Source organism: Stomoxys calcitrans, chromosome 5 (genome assembly GCF_963082655.1).
Source record: "Stomoxys calcitrans chromosome 5, idStoCalc2.1, whole genome shotgun sequence".
NCBI lineage: Eukaryota > Metazoa > Arthropoda > Insecta > Diptera > Muscidae > Stomoxys > Stomoxys calcitrans.
The window spans coordinates 158,582,461-158,587,992 of NC_081556.1; positions in this window are offsets into that span (position 1 = coordinate 158,582,461).

Below are 5,532 nucleotides of genomic sequence, written 5' to 3' on the forward strand. Positions count from 1 at the left end.
TTATTTTTTTTTTTCGATTTTATGGTCCCACAGAGATTTGGGCAACGTCGTTTGCTCCAAAGTCAGTTTTTACCCATTGTCAGAGGGATGTATCTATCGATTAAGAGAGGAGAAAAACGTAGCTGTGATTTCTACATACATAAGTTTATGCTGTATTGTCATTGTGTTATCATTTGGGAGTAGTGAAAAGATATGGGAAGTAGTGACAAGATATGGAGAATGGCAAAATAAATTTCCTTGTTCTTCTTGACCATTCTAAGGCATTTGACACTGTGGATCATTTCTTGTTATGTGATAAGATGAGACATCTTTACAATCGGCAATGGCTTCGTTCGATTTATTTCGAGCTTTCTCAGAGATCGCACTATTCGAGTCGTTATAGATGGGTTCTCATCCAATGAGCACAAATTGACCGCAGGTGTACCCCAGGGCTCTGTTCTTTCTCCTTCTCTTTTTCTTATTTTCATCAACGATCTGTTGGGTCACACATCGAATCCGATCTACTCATTTTCGGATGACAGTAAGCTATTTCATTCGTACTTATTCGATCATATGCCTTCGAGTCTTCGAGAGATTGAGGACAAGAGGCGAGTTATGGACGATACACTCTGCCAGGATTTGCCATTTCTGAGTAGGGTCGAATGAATCGAGTAGATTTTAATGCACGGAAGACTAAGTGCTGCTTGTTGTCACACAAATGATTCGCTGACCCATTACGATCATCTTTGTCTATCAACGGTGTAGATGTTGAGCAATCAAAAGCTCTTGATGTTCTGGGCATGAAAATACAAAGTGATGTAATGTGGTTGTTCACAAAAACAAAAATTTCAACATGCGACAACCGGATATTTACGTTAATGGTCAGACGATTGATATTGTATCTAGTGCGAAGAATTTAGGCGTGATTAGCAACAGTTCTTTGAGCTGGTCTGATCATGCTAACATTGCATTTATGGATCACACACTCCTTTACACCCACAAATATCCGAATTCTTCTGGCAAAAACAATCCTAGTTCCAGGTTTGATATATGGTTGAAAACATTTTTCGAATTGTGATTCTTCGATCCTCCGAAAATTGAATGTAGCTTTTAACTGCATACTCCGTTATGTGTATGGTTTAAAAAGGAGTCAGCATGTTTCGCAATATGTAGATTCTCTATTTGGACTTTCGTTTCAACAATCTTCTAAATACCAGATCATTAATATTTGTACATAAGATTATTGGAAACGGCTTATTCAATTTTTCTCATAGTCAGCTGATATTTAATTTCTTTAAATTTTGCTTAAACAATTTTTTAAATTATTTTGTTTCTGTATTAATTTTTTATTTGTGCTTTTTGTTAAATTCCTAATAACATACGGCTGTTTTTTTTTTAACACTTTTTATTTGTAAACACTGTTTTGTTCCACTTTTTATTTAGCCTTGTTTATTTATTAAGAACCTACTTTAGTCCGATGTATTATATAACAATAAATCTACATTCTAACTATAAGACTTTTATCTTGTTGTGTAGACAATAAATCCATAAATAAATAAATGATGTCCGTGGGGCTAAACATGTATTTGAAGTGTCGAAAGAAGCATTCAAGTGTTTAGGCTTCCTTAAACGGTGTAAGAATTACTTCAATCCTTCTGATCTTCATAACATCTACACCACTTTCATAAGGCCGAAAATGGGCTGGAGCTTCAAAATCAACCCTGGAGCTAGTGGACCGTGTACAGAGGAGAGCGATGGCGTTGATTGGGGACAGTGGGGTATCCAACTCTATTGCCTACCTTCATCATCGTCGCAGTGTGGGTTGTTTGGCGCTGGTCTATCGGTACTTTCATAGTGTGTGTTCATCTGATATTAGTCTTCTTATTTCTGATGTAAGGATGTATGTCAGGAATACTAGACATTCCAGGAACTCACACCCGTTTGTAATTGATTGGCCAGCGGACCGCATAATGCATTAAAGAGAGAATTCTTATTTCGTCCGAACCGTTCGTATGTGGAATCGACTTCCGGCTAATGTTTTTCCCACCCACTTTGACAAATGTCAATAAGCACTACATCCTTTTCCCACCCTCAAAAAAAAAAAAGAAATTAAGGTAAGTATATAAGAACAAAAATAAATAAATAAGTTAGTCTTAACATTCATCAAGTTAATGTAGTAAAATGTTTCCAAAGTCTGGTTTTAAATGTTGCCGAGTTACTGAGTAATTGCAGATCGTTAGGAAGTGAGTTCCAGAGACGTACAGCCAATATGAACATATGCCATTCAGATATAAGTCTTCGATGAATTTTGTGAATGGTTTTTTACCTCTTATAGATCTGGCGAAATCAATGAGTCCATACAGATATACAGCAGGAAAATAAGCGACCGCAGGTACAACAAGTGCTGTAAGGAGACGCTATACATCGATAAAGAGTATTCAGAGATAGAGTCGCGCCAGTTCAAGCCAAATACATAACGAGTAACGCTATTAAAAAAGGTGATTAGCTTACGTCTACTTACCTAGTCGCAATTAGCAAACAACCCACAGCCGTAGAGAATGCCAGGAGAGACCTTTGCTAAGAGAGACCTAACCCGCAGCGGAGTAACCGACTGAGTGGCCCACAGAGCATGCTATTTTAAATATCCCTGACCAACGACAGAGTCGATATGATTACTCCAAGTCAGAGTGCTGTTAATAACCACGCCCAAGTTCTTTGCATGATTAATGAATGTACCGACATCACATGAAAAACGAGACAGCCTGTTTCTTGGACTTTACAGGGTTGAGACACAGGCCGTTGGCTTTCGCCTACGTGCTAACTCTTGATAAATCATGATTAAGCAGACGCATGGTTTCAGCAATCTCATCCCTCGGACTGCCGATATATATCTGTACGTCGTCGGCGTACATATATACCTCACAATAAGACAATTGACTCGCCAAGCCGTTACTGTACGATGAAAAGAGAAGAGAACCCAGAATTGATCCCTGAGGAACACCTTTTAAAACAAGCAGAGGCGACGATACAGAAGACTTATAACTGACGGACTGAGTGCGGTGTGACAGGTACGACAAAATAAGACGAACGGACGTAGAAGAGAAATTGTAAAGATGTCTTATCTTATCACATAACAAGGAATGATCCACAGTGTCAAATGCCTTAGAATGGTCAAGAAGAACATTCTCCAAAGTCACCCTGATCCTCTCAGTGACCTCTGCCAAGGCAGTTACGAGGCTGTGGTTAGGTCGAAATCCGGACTATCTCACATATAACAAAGAGTTCTCGTTGACAAAAGACGACATTTGCAAATACAGCAATTTTTCAAAGACCTTTGACAAGTAACAATGAATCGCAATTGGTCTATATTTCTGGGAATTCTTAGGCAGTGGGATGACCTTGGCATGCTACCATGCTAATGGAAAGTAACTCGTGGTCAAAATCCTATTGAAAATATAGGTTACATGAGAAATAATAAGGGGGAGCAAGAGTCTTACAAATCTAGGATCAGTGCAATCATATCCGACAGTGTTAGACTTTACAGTCGCGATACACTCAAGGACATCGGCGGGACCAATACAGCTGAAGCCACAACCAGAGTCGTCATCGAGAGAGGGGAAGATATTGTAGCCATAGAAATTGGGATCAACTGGGATCTGTGGGACATTAACAAAGGCATTATTAAGCCCATTGATGTCCAAGTTTGTTGAACATCTATTAGTATCTTTCCCAATTCCTATTTCTCGAATAACCTTTCAAGTTCTCTTGGAGCCTATTGAAGAAGTAAAGCGTCTGTAATAGTAGTCTTTCTTGGCTATTTTAATCAACTTATTGACGTGGTCTCTTGCTGAGCGAAAGGCATCATGTAACTCAGACATCCTGAAACGTCTCCACCTGCGATGCGACATATTCCTCTCCTGAATAGCCGAACGAATATCCCGGGAGAACCACGGTTTCGATCTGGAGGACACTTCTCCAGTCTTGAGTGGAACCGTAAGTTCTTGTAGGTCACGGATATTCCTCTGTAGAAAGTCAGTTGGTTCATCGATAGTTTCCATACGAAATATCAGATCTCAATCGATAAGTACAGCACTCGAAAGCAAAAAATCATGGTCTAAACTGGAAAAATCTCTATATAATAAGTTTCCTTAGTCCTGGTGAGCTTAAATTCATAACTTAAAAAGATCAAGTCATGGTTCAAAAAACATGAGGCTGACAGTGGTCGTATAGGAGGACTTTAAAAGTGTCACTAATAAAGTACAGATGGAGAAGCGTGCTGGAGGATGCGGAAAAATGCGTAGGAATTGTTGAATTGACAGACAAAAGCCCCAAGGAAGACAGTTCAAACGTCAAACCCGTGTCTTGTAAAACGTTAGAGTTAAAGTCCCCAGCAACCACAATGTCTGGGTAAGCAAGAGAGAGAGAGAGAGAGAGCAAGGTTCAAGGACAGAAAAAAAAACTCGCGTGTCCGTACGGTTGTTCAGTCTATAAACGCACCACACTAGGAGCTTGTTATCGACAGCAGACACCTCAACAAAAACATACTGAATTGGGTCACCTGGGTTACACTTTATACATAACTGAGTATTCAGGAAGTTTCTCACATACAGAGCGGTGCCGCCCCCACGACGTAATCTATCAGCTCTGTGCACCATGTATCCTGAAGCCTAATTATGCATTTTCAATCTTACGGAGTATACATATTAGGCGTCGTAATATTCATAGACGATCTAGCCATGTCTGTCCGTCTATGTGTTAAAATCATTTTACAGGCTATAGCTCAAAGATGGTCTATATTTTGATATATTTATACCGATCTCCTAATAAGAATTCCTGAGTTCACAAAAGTCGTGTTTTTGCCCCGATATCAATGAAAAATGAATAAAGAGATCTCCCGATTTGACGTCTTGAGTCAATAAACGCGGATTTACCACACATTTTAGCCGTTACAGTGAGTTCCATGGACCCCTCAACATCTGAGTAGGGACCAGATTTGACAATATTTGATTATGACAGCCAGTCGGATGGATGGACATTGCTTTATAGAGGAAAGATACTGGGTAAGGAATTTATATTTCTATGTGTGGCAAACGAAATGACAAATTTTATGTGTTTTGCATTCTATGTTGAGGGGTACATAACACCAATTTATATTAATTTTAAGATAAATTTGTTTTTCTTTTATTTTGTCTTTAATGGGTTAATTTAATAATCCCTTAAGGTATGCAAAAATTTCTGTTTTAAGTTAGTTTTCAAATGGGTAGGGCTTTGGAGCATATCTTAAGGAATTGATTGTGCAATGCAGGCACTCAAACAAATTATTTGGTATTTGTAAATAGAAGAGTCTCTTCTTGGTTTCACTTTTGGTTATTTGAAATGCAAATTGGAAATTTGTCCATGAACATATCATTTAAGGAACAGGGGCAAACTTTTCACATATCAATGAGTGCTGTCCGATTCTAGTTTAAGGGCGGTATGCACTTCAAACCAAATTTTCGTTGCCATAAGAAATGCATTGACATATCCTAAGATTAATGTGCGGTTTTCCTTGCG